At 38.0% G+C, this 17,916-nt stretch overlaps 1 non-coding gene across 1 annotated transcript; it reads left to right on the top strand.

Annotated features, from left to right (window-relative positions):
• The first annotated feature begins 16,201 nt into the window (after positions 1-16,201).
• On the top strand, positions 16,202-16,273 carry TRNAV-UAC (transfer RNA valine (anticodon UAC)). The gene has a single exon. It is a non-coding gene; the product is annotated as a tRNA-Val (tRNA).
• The last annotated feature ends 1,643 nt before the right edge of the window (positions 16,274-17,916 follow it).

The raw sequence follows: 17,916 nt of genomic DNA, 5'->3' as shown, positions 1-17,916 counted from the left end.
CATTAGTTTTGTTATTGTTGACTTTCAGATATTTGATGTTATGTTTGTGATTCCCGTGGAAGCGTCTGACATCTTGCTAGAAGACTTTCTGGTCACAATATTTCTGCACTGGGGAGTTGATCGTATTCTTTTATTGCAGGTTTTGTTATTATCTTGCTTTACATTAAGGTCTACTGGAGGTTTTCCCAATGCTGGTTGAACATATGTCCAGCAACAGGAGATAGCGTAAGATACAGTATTGATGAAACTTATCTATCAATATACCTATCTAAATATCGCTCTATCAATATATCAATCTAACTATCTATCTATCTATATATCTATCTTTATCTGAAAGTCAACAATAATAAAATCATTGATATATGAAGTATAACAACGTCCTCTCAATGGCAATTATCTCACCAGAATCTTCTAGAACCTTCCAGAAAACTATGAACTCTGCAGGCAAGGAGGGAGGAATGGTCTCTGGCTATTGATAAAACCATATTATTCCATATATATGTTTATATATACATATTTATGTATATATATGAATATATAACGTACAGAATAATGCGGCCATTATCAGTATCGAAGAAAACTGAAAAGATGAGGTCCCACCGAGATTCGAACTCGGATTGCTGGATTTAGAGTCCAGAGTGCTAACCCTTACACCATGGGACCTGATAAGAAAAGATGTGATTTCATCTAAATGTTTTACATATAATCAACCAGAGGCCATTCCTCCCTCCCTGCCTGCAGGGTTCAAGGTTTTCTAGAAGGTTCTCGAAGATTCTGGTAAGATCATTACCTTTGAGAGGTCGTCGTTAGATGACAGTCAGGTTCACTCTATGGTTGGTGTTTGTAGTTGGTTGTCCGAGGATGTTGTTATACTTGATCAATTTTGTAATTGTTGACTTTCAGGTAGGAAGTACTCATTTACGATCTATCCTTGTACTCACAACAACCGTATGAGTCACTTCACGATTTATCTTCACTACAAATTTATCTTCACTACACCATTAAGGTTAAAGTCAATGGTCACATTCACTATAATCTCAACACGACTGGTCTTATACCTAACCCACATCATAACTACATCCATGTACATATATTTCTTGCAGAATAAAGTAGATATCAATGATTTCTGTGAAAGTTGATATATACAGCATTACGTATCTATCAATCTATCTAATATCTGTTTTTTACCTATCTATCTATCTATCTATCTATCTACCTTTCTAAATCAGAAAGTCAACAATAATATCAATGATACGTATAACTACGTCCTCTCAATGGCAGTTCCTACCCAGAATCTTCGAGAACCTTCTAGAAAACCTTGAACCCTGCAGGCAGGGAGGGAGGAATGGCCTCTGGTTGATTATATGTAAAACATTTAGATGAAATCACATCTTTTCTTATCAGGTCCCATGGTGTAAGGGTTAGCACTCTGGACTCTGGATCCAGCAATTTGAGTTCGAATCTCGTTGGCACCTCACCTTTTCAGTTTTCTTAGAAATTGATGATGGAACTGAGCCATATAGTCGACCTTCGATGGATATATATTTCTTACGGCCCACCATTTTATTTAAGTATGAAGATCTCACGGCAGAGAGGAAACATGTGATATTCAAAATCAAAAGCCGCAATTGCCCTCATGGTAATGGTCGACATGTTTGCAGACAGATGACACAGACATGTGAGAAGTTAGACAAATATGGACGTTCCTGGTTGCTGTATAGCCTAGGTTTATTATCACTTGTAATGAAGGAGAAATGTTGCACATTATTCCACACCTTTTAATCTAGGCTAGGCTAGGCTAGGATGAGTAGGGTCCATAACGTAACAGAGCTGGGAAATGCATCATATCGGATCTGTATTTGCGCAAAATGGCGCAAGTTTGTGGAAGAGATTTACGCAATGCCGGAGAGAATCCACCTCCACAAGAAATGTCTCAGACCATACAATATCTGCTGTTGGACGAGCAGGGGACATTAGACCAATATATTCCTGTAGTTTACTGCTCTTCCCAAACACGCAGCAAGACATTCGTAAAAGCGTTAAACTGAACTTTTCCATCGGTTTTCATATCTTTAATTACTTACACCAGTTCCAACATATGGAAAAAATCATTTGAAAAATCAGAAATTATTTGCCTATAAAAAGCATTTTGATCGATCGTACCAAATATTCAATTGTTTCTGTACCCGACAAAATATTCAGTCACTCCTATATGTGATATTTTTCCTGCTGGCTGGTGCCGTTAAAGTCATATGGTAATTTACCGCAATTAGATTATAGATATATTCATCTATATGGAATGGCTCAGCGTGAAGAAACATATATATATTCACTAAATCCTCCTCTTCACTACACTCCCATCTTCACTACATAGTTCTAACACAACATCTTGACTACACCATTGTATGACCACATTATCATATTGTGTTCTTATCTTCACCACAGCCTCGGCAAAATTGATGTTTTCTTTACACATCAGGGTAGATGGCCATCTTTATGATAACAGAGAACACACATAACATATTAAACCACTTATCTTTAGTAACTTTAATCTAATTTCTGCTGATAAAAACGAATTATAATGACAATCCTTGTGTTCTGTGACGGGACATTGCACGGGTGAAGGAACTGTTTTCAGGCACATGTATTAAACTATTGAGAAATAAACTTAACTGTATTAAAGTATTGACTTCACTATATTAGACTTCTCTATATTAAGCTATGCTAGGATATGATCAGTTCCCAGGTTATATAAGGCGGGAGCCGGGACCGAAAGCATCATTTGAGCTGTGACCTCTGTCGAGTGAACATCTCTGCTCCGCCTTGCAAGCTCCCTCAACCTTTCTCGAACACTTCAATATAATAATGTTCACCAAGGAAGTAGGACGATCCTCCTTTGTCCAGGAGATGGAATTTGAATATGTCCATGTATTTGACATGGGCTATGGCTGTGCGGACATGGATGTGGAATACCCAGACGTGGAAGTGATGGATGGAGTGGAATTTGGCTGTGTGGATATGGAGGTGGAATACCCAGACGTTGAAGAGATGGATGGAGTGGAATTGGTGGAATACCCGGACGTGGAAGTCATGGATGGAGTGGAATTTGGCTGTATGGATATGGAGGTGGAATACTCAGAAGTGGAATTGGAGGAAATGGAATATGGGTGAAGCTGGTATGAACGCCATATGGATTTGGTGAAGGTTGACCTCGTAATGTGTTGACGTAAAATAGGTCAACCACTGTGACCATGTGGCGGGGAGGGCCACATCCACCAACCACGAAGCGAGCCCCACCACGGAGAAGTATCCTGGCTGCATCCACGCACGAGAACCACCGCGGGTTTGCCGTCATCCAGTACTCCTGCTATGCCTCCTACAAGAAGGCACTTCTTGCCGACGTGACACCACTCTCCGTCAACGGTCGCTGTGCAAAAGTGAAACCTCACCGTCCCACTGATGCTGGCCAAGTGACCTCGCCCACTCAAGTGGCACTGCAGCCCACACTCCCTACCAGACCCACCATCCATGAGGAAATGCAGCCCACCCCACTTGTCAGGCCCACCTTCAGGGAGACATGGCAGGTCTCAAGACCTGTCAGGCCCACTATTCAAGACCGACTTGGTCCCCCAACACATGTCAGGCCCAGCGTTCTAGACCGACTGGGACCAATAACACATGACATGTCCTACGTTACAGACCGACTGCACTCCGCACCACGTACGGGCGTTAAAAGGCGTGTCGAGATGACACACGCTCCCCGTGCCAAAAGATTCAGTTTGTGAGGAACCTGAGTTCTTTCTTCCTGCTGGTGCTGCAGGAGAACACGGCCCTAGAGTGGACACTGGAGGTGTGTTTGTGTTTGTGTTTGGGTTATCACTGAGGAACCAACACCAAGACAACTTTAGTTTCGCCCCGCCAAGGATTACGTTAATCTAGCGGAAGTCTGGCTTTCTCCCAGTAGTGGATGGCACATAATATCTACATAGGGGCGTTGAAAAACAAAGAAAGAAAAAAAATGGGAACATTATCCCGCCAAAAAAAAATACATAGATTTACGGGGATAATTTCCTTCGTCTTCAAAGAAAAAATGAAACTCTTCCGACGCTACCGTGCCTTCCATAAAGCAACCCTCAAAGAAATCACTTTCTACACAATGCGCAAGGATTCGGTTAGCAATCTTCATATGGCTGGGGCTATTCTTCCCTCTGATTGATTCATTTTTCAAGATTAAGGAAAGTTATAATAAAAATATTGTATTGAGTTTCTCCGTTGGCGTCAGGGTAAACACCCATCCCCCCCGAAGCTTGGTTACCTTTCCGTGGTGGGGGGGACTTCATGGATTGGGCAGTAGCAACCATCGTTGGTTTCTTCTGTTCAATCCATGAACGAAAAACCAAGCATCTTGAGCGTAATTGTCGTATAAATTCACTTGGTGTCAAAACTGACGCGAAATCGGTTGTCTCAATTTTGTCAGAAATGTTTGTGCGTCTCGGCCTGATGGCGGGAGTCGGTTTGGCGCTGTGGTCATGAGGGAATACGAGGAAGATTGGCAACCGTCCCAGAAGTAGCTACAGTGAGGCCCAGCAGCTGTCCCTAATACTGTGGAAGGCACTCATGTAAGGTGTGCAGTGAGGCGGACCAGTAACAAGGGAAACGGACAACCAAAACAGCAATCTTGATCATCAGGAGGCTATGCAATGCTCAGAGTAGATAAGGACGATTATTGTATGGCTTCGCTCAGAGGATGAAAATCTTAGTATACAAGCTAGGCTTTTAAAGTGTTTCAAATCTATGGAGAATAAACAAAAATCTATGAAATTATTTCTTATAGTATAGTAACCTGTAATGAGGTTAGTGATTTTGTATATTTTATGCAACCTACGTTAACAAAGTTGATCAGGGAATTGGCCAGATATATATATATATATATATATATATATATATATATATATATATATATATATATATATATATATATATATATCATCTTGGTGTATGGGAAGGCCATATGGGAGATGGAGAGAGAGGCAGGAGCAGGAGAGAAATGATCAAACCTTCCCGCTTGTTCATAGTTGCTGCCTGAAATTTGTCTTCTGATAGTTCTACAGTTTTTGTTTGTGTTTGTTATACTAATTATTAACATAAGAAAATTGTAATATAATGATTAAAGAAAATTATAGTAATTATAATTTAGAATTGTTACAGGTCAAGATTTGTACGTGAAGCGGAAGACCAAAATATGGTACGGGTCAGCCATTCGTGAGTGTAAGCGACAGCTATTGATAGTTACTGGCTTTAATTTATGATCATTTATGATATCTATTTTTTACTTTTGTGTTAGCTGTTTTAAGTATTTGTTTTGTTTGCAGACTGAAACTTCTCTTATATGTTATTGTTTCTTGGGAAATTCTAGTTAATCGAGACGTTCATAAAGAATTATTTTTGGTCAATTTGTTTTGTTTGAACAGACATGCATGGTGGTAAGGGACAGAATAAAAGTTACGGTTTGTTTATATTTGTTATTATTGATTAGTACTTTTCTTTTCATTTCTAACATTAGCTGTTTAAAGTGTTTGTGTTGTATTTAGACAAAGTTCATTTTCAAATCTTATTGATTTCCACATGAAAGCTAGGCTCTATAAGTGTCAAGTAAACAATATGTGATATTTTGAGTTAAGTCGAGGTGCTATTTACCACTGGCGTTTAGATATTTGGGACCCTTGGGGATAGATTTGCCAAGATTATCACGGCCAAATTGACTGGATGGCAACCTAGGAGCTAGGCAGAATTGGATATCATAAAAACCCTAAACAGTCGGTGGTTCCTGGGGCCTACCCTCCATCCTCTTGTAACTACGCTGCTGATTAGCATTTTGTTCTTTATATTTTTCAGATGAACAAGACACTTCTGCATCTCTGTAAAGTTAAGGACTCATTGAAATTAATTCATCAGATATTATCTGCAGTAAAAGGTAAAGCTGACAAGTTACTTTGCTCTTCTTCATAATGGGTCTCCCCTGATGTTTTCAATTAATGTTTAGCCTACCTAAATTTTCCATTCGCACTAATATATTTGGATGGTGTACGCAGACTGTAATTTGAAAGGAATGACCTTATATATTTGTGTGTTGTTTCCAAACTGTAATTTGAAAGGAATGGCCTCGCTGAGCCCCAAGATGACCCTGTTTAAGAGAATACTCTTATTGTGAAGTAACATTGTCGTACAAGATGTAAAACAATTCCAAAGCTTTTTTCTTTTCCTCATGTTGCCACGTTGTTTAAAGTATTTAGTTGAGCTATTTTGTTTTTCATTGACTGCATAAAATATTTATTTGTGTGGAACTATGATTATTCCAATGATAATTTCATTTTATGGATTTCCCATGTTTTATGCTGATATCTATCTTCTTGTGTTTAATTACTTCATTCTGGTACCAGTTTTCACAACGCATTTTGTACTTTTGATTCTTATATTTAGATTCCAGTTTATTCTTGCATTATGGCTTCACCAGTCTAGCGACAACAAAATTGGCTGTAATATTACTAATCCATGTAAACTGTTTCATTGTTTATCTTTGCTATGTACTGTACACCTCCAGTTGCCTTTTTTTTGTACCTTGCATCAAACCAATAATTTTCATATGTATTCCTCTCACCGTTATTGTTTACCAGTAAATTAGTTTATGTACATGTTTGCAGTCAGTTTTGTGTTTAAGGTTATTATATTTTTATCCTGGACATTTTAGTGTTGTGTTTTCCATATGTTATCTTCAGCTTCTATGTTAGAGGCTATTTTTGTTTCTTATTTGATATATTATATATGGAGAGTCTTCCTACGATCATAACATTATGTTTGTATTAAACCATGTTCACAGCTCCCTTACCGACTGCCACTGTGGTGTTGTGTGTTTTAGTTATCAGTTTTGTTTCTTGAATTAGACCATGGTTGGGATATTGATTTAATGCCATATTTCTACTCCTTGTATATTTCGACATGAAGGATATTATATGGGAAATCTATACTGCCATAACCTTAACAACAATATTGTTTTCCTTTAGTAAGCTTAACAATATTATTTTTCCTTTAATGAGCTTAGCAATATCTTTTTCCCATTGGTGTGATTGACAATATTTTTTTCCCTTTACCATTGCTCTTACTACGTCTCTTCAGAAAACTAGTATAAAAATGGTATTTTCACTTTCAAAGTAATGTAATGACATAACGACTAAAAGATCTGATAACATACCAACCTCTTTAAAGCTAACAGGTGATCAATTTGAGACCTCTCATTCACTGGTGTAAAGTTAATTTTTGTGCAGTGTGTTGTTTAAGGTTATACTCAGGCATCTGAAGAATTCACACATATGTTAACTATAGGGAGGTAATGGCCAGGTCATCTAACCACTAATTTCAGCTTATGACATGTGTTCATAGCGCCAATTATATCAAAACGCACTACTACAATTTATGCTTTAACTGCAGTCATTGGTATCACCTCCACTGTACATCACTGTCATCCACTGGAGACTACTCAGAACACTGGACGTACAGCAACCATTCAGAAAATAACTTACAAAACTCCGTCACAAACACCTTCTCCTCGAGCACAAATTTCCAATAAACAGCATTACAGAATGCGCATTTTCAGTCTTCACAAATAGATCATTGTACGCCACAGAACTGCAATGACAAACTAAAGATTTTGCAATTCGGTGCTAGTAATGATAAGAACAAATACACAGAAATTCTCAGCTAATTAAGAGAATGCAGTATCCTTGTAGCACTCATCTAAGAAGCTAGTCTCACATCCAGATCTCACAGCTGTAAGAAATAACAGACAAGGAGTAGGTACTCATAACACTTATCCACCAAACCCAAATTTTCTCCACAACTGACACCATACAACAGCTCACAGACAACAACAATATCCTATAAACACAGTACTAGGTGCAAGATAATCAACATCTGCATACCTCCTCACTCTACATACCCCATAAGATACACTACCCAACAGCAGAACCTCGGTAAGATGCTCCCATTATTAAAGATTTGAATGTCCACTTTGTTCAGCATTCACACTTATGATCTCTGAGGTGAATCTCTTCAACTGTAACTTCTCAGTATACTTAACCTATGCAACCAACCAACCAACCAGACTCCCAGTCCACCACCTCCTGCAGCTAACTTTGTGAAACAACATTCTGCTCACACCAGCATTACATGGAAGGATGCTACGGCAACCATCCTCTGACCACTTACTCATCCTGAGCACACTCCATCCAGCTCACCCAGTCAATACAAAAGACAGCTACCTTGGTCAGAGGAGTGCAACGTGACGACCACCTGAGTGCTGGATCACTAAACAGGCGTCACTAACCCTCCAGATACCCAGGCGGTTAGTACTGGTAATATACCTCCCTGGTTGTTAGCTTCCTACAAACTACTACCTACTCCCATAAATTACACACATCGTAAAGTAAAGAAACCACCTTACACATAACCACTTACCATTGATAGAAATCAGAGATCAAATCAATATTCTTAAATAAATCTATCATTAACTTAATCATATAGAGGCAAACAGATAACTGGCACTCTTTCATCAACACAGTGAACCGAAAGACCCACATCACCACTCGTCTCACCAGTCCTCACTCATGAAGCACACCTGACTCATCACAGTAAAATCCATTGTCCCAAAGAACTTACAAACATACTCATCAGATACTTCTCAAAAATTATCCACAAACCAATCTCGCTTTTAAAAAGGAAAGTTGTGAAAAATCTACCCAAAATCCATTCAGAGACAATCGCCCACGTACCCTTCACTCCCATTAATACAAACAGTGCCTTTAAAATATTAGGGAACTTTCCTCCTACAGACCCTAATAATGTAACAGACTTTCACATGAAACACTATGGTCCATTTGCTAATGGGTTTGGAAGCCTCTCACCAACATGCTCTTGAACTGGCCCAAATGCAGCAGTCACACAACCAGTCTTCCACCACCTAAAACAGTGTTCCTGGAAGAAGTCCCACAGACTTTACATATGCAATGAAAATAGATAATTAAGGTTTTTCATAGTCATTGATTATGTTAAAATTTCAAGTTTTCTGAGTCTATTTAGCTAAATTTTGTGAGTCTATTTAGCGTATGTGAGCACATTAAAAAAATGGGTAGTAAGGATAACAATCTGACCTCAACAGGAAATATGTAAACATTGTGTTAGGGATGAATGTTTCACAATCAAAGGTTCAGCTAAGGATTTAAAAACTTCCATTAGTTTCTTATATATTAGATGTCCTCGATGCTCTGATATCGAGAAATTGTACCTTTGATAGAGGTTATATTTTAACATCCTTTCAGTTCTATGTAGCCCTTAAACTTGCACCTTTAAAATGCATTTTCGTTGCTTAATATTCTGTTCGGTGACTTTCCAAGGCATATTTGAAGGCAAATCTGCCTCCACATTGATGGATCTATTAGGTCTTGCAGAACAAAAGAAACTGCTGTCCTCAAGGCAAATGACCTGTAAGTAGAGAAGGTCAAGAATTATTGTTTAAGCTTGAATATTAGAGAATTGATATGATATACAATTTGTTGTGCAACTATGTAGCTATTTTCCTGGCAGTGGAAAGTATAATCGGTTTATTTTCCAGAAATCAGTTTGATGAACCCTGCCCTGAGCCCTTGCTTGCTTAATTCAAAATGAAGCGCATTAAGATGTTGCAGCAAATAATGGAGAAGGCTTACACGCACTTAAGCATACAGATGCTTGATTAGGAAGCATCATAATTTCTAGAAACTGCCAATCCCTCCTCAGAAAAGTCAGCAGACCCTGCAGTCTCAGCCATCTTGTTCAGACCAACAACCCAACTATTCCAAGGTCAAACATAAATGAAACTTTTCTCTAATGTGAAAATTCCTGCAGCAATGTAGAACTTTCAGAGCTATGTTGTATATGTTCGTGGTAAAGGCTACTTTAAAATGTCATACAAGTTGTAGGGGTTTCATATGATGAATCTTTTCATGTTCAAAGGAGTAAGTGGTTCTTAAAGTAGTGAAGGAGCCCTTTTTTCGGCTTCTTTGAGAAAAAAGACTTGTCTGCTACTGCTGGCATCATGCCACGCCTGTTTTATGCTGAACTATCATAACATTGTCATATTGAGAGAGCAATATGGAGGCTTTAAATACTATGATTTACTTGCACACATACGGGAATCACTAGCAGGGCGCAGCTGGCTATCTAGTGGTGTGCTCACCACCCATCAGTACCAAATAATTTCCTGTCAAGTGGAAAAATGAAACTCTGATCTAACATTTCTCACAGAAACTGAAAACAAGGTGTAGGGAAATGGAATGACAATGGTCAAAGATAAGAGAAAATGAATTATACTGTAGCATGACAGGCATGAAAGAGCTGGTCTTCAGAAGAGTTAAAACAGAGATTTTATCAGGAATACAATATAAATCTTAAAGTAGAGCTTACAAAAATCCTATAAAGCAACTTGCAATAAGTGTGATCTTAGAGCACATAATAATCACAATCCAACCAGGTGTAGCTCTCAAAAACCAATGAGGTAGCAAAGTTGAATAACAATACAAAGGCTAACTGAACAATGTGCAAAGGTGAATAAGAATAATATTCATGCATAGGATTTTTGTAAGCTCTACAGTAAATTTGATGGAAGGTACTAAATTGTTAAGTAAGGGGAGAAATATTTGTAAATTTTCATTTGTTCGTCAAACACAAAGAACATCATCTACATACCTAAACCAAATTGCATTAGAAGGTAAGATATCCTTTAGTAATTTTGTTTCAGAAAATTCCATATAAAGATTACTTAGTACAGGTCAAAGAGGGTTACCCATTGCCATACCAAATTTTTGAGCATAATAATCTCCATTGAATTGAAATACACAGTCTTTTATACACAATTTTATCAGTTCAATAAAATTTGACCTTGAAGCAGGTAAATGAATATCATCCAAGACATCAAATAGATATTCTAAAAGGTCATCAACTGGAACTTTAGTGGAAAGTGAGGAAACATCAAAGCTAACTAGTTTAAAATCAAAATTAACATTGATATTGTTTAGCTTGTTGACTAAATCTGCATTGTTCATGATATTAGAATTTGATACCTTACCCACTAAACGGCTTAATAAAGAAAACTAACCATTTTGACAATTCATATGTGATGTAGCCTACTGGACTCACTATAGGTCTTGCTGGAAAATTCTGTTTATGTTTTGATAAGTCCATACATATATGGCAATGAAGGAGACAAAGATGACAAACTTTTGATAAGAGAGATGTTACCTTTCAACAACAACTTCACTTCTTTATTGAAATGAGAGTTAACTGCTTCTAAGGGAGTTTTACTAAGTTTAGAATATGTTGTGTCATCATTTAGAAGATCATTCATTTTAGATAAATAGTTACTTTTGTCTAAAATCACAACAGAGTTAGACTTATCTGTTTAGTAACATGTATATCCTTGTGTTTCTTTAAGGTGTTAATAGCTCTTATGAATCTTTTAGGGCAATTAGCTTCCACTGGTTTTGACAAACTGGCATACACTAAACCCTTACAGATATTAATTTCATCATTACTTAGATTACTGTATTTTTCTAAATTACAAAAAGACTTTGTGACATCAACACAGCTGGCTTCCCTGTCAGAGCACACAAAACAAACCATAGCCTAATGCACACAAGGAATCTTTATCTAGTTTATTAGACAGGTTTACCACAAAAGATGGGTTTGTGTTCTTGGTCCAGTCGCTGTTTTCAATAAGATGGTCCAACTTACAATTTAGTGACACTTGTAGCCTATTGCATTCTTTCCTTGATTTATCATAGCAATACTCCAACATCCGGTTCTTCCATTGTGTCGGTATTGCCATTTGAAAGGCACGTTTCTTCTCTCTTGAAAAGTGAAAAGCCTCCTCCATTTCAAGTTTCTTTAATTCAATGTTTTTCTTTAAAATAATATTTTGGAATTGGTCAAATCGTCGACCAGACAGCTGAAACAAACGTTGAGGTAGGACAGATCTTGGCATCATTTGTTCATCAAGGCATTTCCTGAGGAATCCAAATCGTAACTTCAGTTGGTAAGCCTTGATTAGCGATTTGGAGAAAGCAGTAACGAAAGGAGAAAGTCCAGGACAGCTTGTAGAGAAGAAATAGAAGAGCCGTGTGGAATCCATGTTGGAAAGGATAACAATTTTGCGCGTCATCAAGATATTCCTATGAGTCCACGGGGAAAATAAAACACGATAAGCTCCCAAGTGCAATTTCGTGTATCAATCACATCATCAGGGGAGACACAAGAGAGAAATATGTCAGTTGATATACATCGAAGAGACGAAGCTAAGAGCCATTTGGTAAACATGTGATTGTCCAAAACATACAACGAGCGTTCGTAAACTTATCATTTTACAAATTTTATCAACAATAAAGTTATCTAATTTGTATAGACCATCACTAATATTAAGATTATAATTCTTTGTGTACTTAATAATAGAAGATTCAATGATATTCCTCTTGGTAATAGAGTTAGAGTTAATAACTGAGATGGCGTTACTCCAGTCAATACAATGATCATAGTTTTTAACGTGATTAAACAAGGCAGATAAGTCTAACTGTTGTGATTTTAGACAAAAGTAACTATTTATCTAAAATGAATGATCTTTTAAATGATCCCTTAAAAGCAGTTAATTCTCATTTCAATAAAGAAATGAAGTTGTTGTTAAAAGGTAACATTTCTCTCATCAAAAGTTTGTCATCTTTGTCCCATTCATTGCCATATATGTATGGACTTATCAAAACACATAAACAGAATTTTCCAGCAAGACCTATAGTGAGTTCAGTAGGCTCCATCACATATGAATTGTCAAAATGGTTAGTTTCTTTATTAAGCCGTTTAGTGGGTAAGGTATCAAATTCTAATATCATGAACAATGTAGATTTAGTCAACAAGCTAAACAATATCAATGTTAATTTTGATTTTAAACTAGTTAGCTTTGATGTTTCCTCACTTTTCACTAAAGTTCCAGTTGATGACCTTTTAGAATATTTATTTGATGTCTTGGATGATATTCATTTACCTGCTTCAAAGTCTAATTTCATTGAACTGATAAAATTGTGTATAAAAGACTGTGTATTTCAATTTAATGGAGATTATTATGCTCAAAAATTTGGTATGGCAATGGGTAACCCTCTTTCACCTGTACTAAGTAATCTTTACATGGAATGTTTTGAAACAAAATTACTAAAGGATATCTTACCTTCTAATGCAATTTGGTTTAGGTATGTAGGTGATGTTCTTTGTGTTTGACGAACAAATGAAAATTTACAAATATTTCTCCCCTTACTTAACAACTTAGTACCTTCCATCAAATTTACTGTAGAAAAATGAAAATAATGTTATGTTACCATTTCTAGATTCCATGATCCATAGACAAGGAAACAAGTTTAAGTTTAGCATATACAGGAAACCCACCAATGTATGCTCATATATCCATTATTACTCATCTCAACATGATCAGTACACCTGCACCCTGAGCCACCGACTCTCGCTCCACTTACAAGAAGGTGGAATCATGTGTGAGCTTATAAACACTGGTGGTATTTATGGCGGCCACCAACCAGGAAGTAATGTTCACCAGGTATTGCTCTGCTCTACACTGATCCAACAACTACAAGGATAATGTTGTTATAACCTTCTTGATCATGCTGGTTATAGAAGTATTATAGATACATGTTGGTGACACAAGGATAATGTTGTTATAACCTTCTTGATCGTGCTGGTTATAGAAGTATTATAGATACATGTTGGTGACACATCATAATGATGGTCTCGTCTGTTGTCCACATAACCACAGTACTTTACTACAGTACATACAGTAATATCAGTCGTAACAACACTATGTATGTAGTCGTGATTACCGTAACATGTGAGTGGCAAGATTGGATGACGTAACGTAACAATATCAGACTTCATCATTCTCAATAGTTTAGATGGATCATGTAATATTTGGCGTTGCTTCATGTTTTATCAGATGATCAAATGATGGTTGGCCTAATGACCTTCACAAGTCAGTGGTCATTAAATCCCACACAGCAACCAACCACTCAGGATGACCAGGAGGGAGCCACCTGGTGCAGACCAAGTGTACCAGCCTGGTGGAGAGGATCAACTGCTCCACCTCAGGATAAGAGCTGCTCAAGTTCTGTAGTGAGGGACACTCCAAGTGGCATGTGAAACTACCAGTCTTAGTTATAAACTACCGCCCGGCTGGCCGGTGGGTGGGTGGCTGTGGCCAACATGAACCCAGGGGCTACACACACACACACACACACACACACACACACCGCCCACTGACCTGACCACCGGCCGTTGGGTGGCTGTGGCCAACATGAACCCAGGGGCTACACACACACACACACACACACACACACACACAGAGCGGCGCCAGGCTGGAGGCGGGGCATCGTGACGTCACAGGCAAGTCCCTCCCCCCGCCAGATCCAAACATGTGTTGTGTCTGGTGATGGCGGTTCAAGATTTCCCACATTTATATTGATCTTTACATTATCATCCACTCCCAAAGTCACCTGGCATTCTTGTGTTTCAACAACAGACGTGATATATGCAACACCAGGCAAACATTGTACCATTATCTGATAGGTTAATTGGTGCACAATCAAGAACCAGTGAATTTCATCGCCGCCATAAGTAAGTAAGGAAGGTGACTTTAATGATGATAAATACGACCTGGTATGGCTGTGTCTACACACTACCGCCATCTGGTCAACATTGTAGATACCAACCTTTAAACTGTGACATTCAACCACAAGGTTTAAAGTCGCTCATGAAAACGCGAACTTAAAATCTATCAATTTAAATCTACCATTCATCAATAAACATTTAAACACCGTCATTTGAACGTAAACCTTCCAGCTGCGTTATTTTACCAGAGTCCTTTAAGATACGTCATATAAACACAAAACTTAAATGTATGTTAAGCTTGTGCAAACCATCATTGAATCTCAAACTTTTAAATTATAATTGTAATGAAATTGCGAACTTTTAACTCTGTCAAATTACAGCTATTGTACAAAATGATTTACTTAATTGACAAATTTTAATGTCAGTTAATTTAACGATATCCTTTGTGGTTCATCTCTGAAACACAAACCTTTTAACTTTGTCTCTAGAACTGAACACAACCATTAAGTTTCATAACTGGAATGGAAATTTGGATAATCTATCAAAATTCGTCATATAACGCGAACTTTTAAATCCTTCCATTCAGTTGGGCCGTTACTTGCCTGGCTGCCATTCATAATATGTCCTTTTATATTGTATGTTGACTACGCTCTCATTCATTCGTCATTTGGATCGTCTCACTGATATTCCATTCATAAACTTCATTCCTGCAGCTTATTTTTGACCGCCATGTTGCTTCCTCAAGGTTTATAATTCTTTGTGTATTTAATAATAGAAGATTCAATGATATTTCTCGTGGTACTGGAATTAGAGTTAATAATGCCATCTCAGTTATTAACTCTAACTCAAGTATCACGAGAAATATCACCGAATCTTCTCTTACTGAATACACAAAGAATTATAGTCTTAATATTAGTGATGGTCTGTATAAATTGGATAACTTTAATGTTGATAAAATGTGTAAACAATTCACCTTCTTGTCCACATAATAAGTTTATGATACGCTTGTTGTCTGTCTTGGACAATCACATGTTTACCATATGGCGTCCTAGCTACGTCTCTTCGTTGTATATCAACTGACTGTTATATTTCTCTGTTGTGTTTCCCCTGATGATGTGAGTTTTACACGAAAGTGCACTTGGGAATTTATCGTGTTTATTTTCCCCGTGGACTCATAAGAATATACTTGATCACGTGCAAAATTGCGATCCTTTTAAATATATATATATACACACACATATATATATATATATATATATATATATATATATATATATATATATATATATATATATATATATATATATATATATATATATCCTTCAGTATGTTTACTTTCGATAATGAGGAACAGAAGGAGCCAACAAGTAAATTTCGTCAAAGACATCACTCTTTTCTAAACGCTGCCTCGCAAAGATTTTCATTAATTCATATTGAAGAAACAGACGAATTTTCTATTGTCTGGTTAGCTCAGTGGTAGAGCGTGAGTCTTACACACTCAAGGTCGTGGGTTCGAGACCCACACCAGACATAATTTTTGTCTTTTTCTTTTTTCATTTTGTCCGCATCACATGTGTGCAACATTCAGTATCTTTGTCCAACGTTATAGTGAAGATCTTCACAATAAATTGTGGTTTTCGACCTTATCTGAAAGGGTCAGGTCCACCAAGACGTCCTTGAAATCTTCCAGAAGCTTCTGGCGATCCTCCTCCAACTGCTGGGCACATCAGAGTTAACATGGGCCGGACATCGGTTGTGGAACGACTTAATCTGCTTCCGGTAGTTAGCAAGGATGATAATGAGGGCTCTGACCTCATACCAGGTCAGCTTGGTTCCAGTCTATTGCTTAGTTCCAGTCTATTGCTTAGTTCCAGTCTATTGCTTAGTTCCAGTCTATTACTTAGTTCCAGTCTATTGCTTAGTTCCAGTCTATTGCAACGACAATGAAAAAGTAAAACTCATTTCTTCGTGGAAAATTGAGAGGAAAACACGACAGCAACATGGAGATTTACTGTGGTTATTTTGCCGGCTAGTCGGCAACGGTCGGTCAAACACTATTTTGCCGTGGTAATCTCAGTGCTTCATATAATACTAAGTCCAAAAAAATGTTCCTGGGGGCGTAGCTCAGTGGTAGAGCACTCGCTTGGCATGCGAGAGGACCCGGGTTCAAACCCCGGCGCTTCCATTTTTGTTATTTGGGAAATTCATTGGTAAAGTGTGTGGAAGAAGAAAGTTAAGAGTAAATGTGAATAAGAGCAAGGTTATTAGGTACAGTAGGGTTGAGGGTCAAGTCAATTGGGAGGTGAGTTTGAATGGAGAAAAACTGAAGGAAGTGAAGTGTTTTAGATATCTGGGAGTGGATCTGGCAGCGGATGGAACCATGGAAGTGGAAGTGGATCATAGGGTGGGGGAGGGGCCGAAAATTCTGGGGGCCTTGAAGAATGTGTGGAAGTCGAGAACATTATCTCGGAAAGCAAAAATGGGTATGTTTGAAGGAATAGTGGTTCCAACAATGTTGTATGGTTGCGAGGCGTGGGCTATGGATAGAGTAGTGCGCAGGAGGATGGATGTGCTAGAAATGAGATGTTTGAGGACAATGTGTGGTGTGAGGTGGTTTGATCGAGTGAGTAACGTAAGGGTAAGAGAGATGTGTGGAAATAAAAAGAGCGTGGTTGAGAGAGCAGAAGAGGGTATTTTGAAGTGGTTTGGGCACATGGAGTGAATGGGTGAGGAAAGATTGACCAAGAGGATATATGTGTCGGAGGTGGAGGGAACGAGGAGAAGAGGGAGACCAAATTGGAGGTGGAAAGATGGAGTGAAAAAGATTTTGTGTGATCGGGGCCTGAACATGCAGGAGGGTGAAAGGAGGGCAAGGAATAGAGTGAATTGGAGCGATGTGGTATACCGGGGTTGACGTGCTGTCAGTGGATTGAATCAAGGCATGTGAAGCGGCTGGGGTAAACCATGGAAAGCTGTGTAGGTGTGTATATTTGCGTGTGTGGACGTATGTATATACATGTGTATGGGGGTGGGTTGGGCCATTTCTTTCGTCTGTTTCCTTGCGCTACCTCGCAAACGCGGGAGACAGCGACAAAGTATATATATATATATATATATATATATATATATATATATATATATATATATATATATATATATATATATATATATATA

The sequence above is a fragment of the Panulirus ornatus genome, chromosome 12 (genome assembly GCF_036320965.1).
Source record: "Panulirus ornatus isolate Po-2019 chromosome 12, ASM3632096v1, whole genome shotgun sequence".
Taxonomy (NCBI): Eukaryota; Metazoa; Arthropoda; class Malacostraca; order Decapoda; family Palinuridae; genus Panulirus; species Panulirus ornatus.
This window is presented reverse-complemented; position numbering and strand designations above follow the sequence as displayed.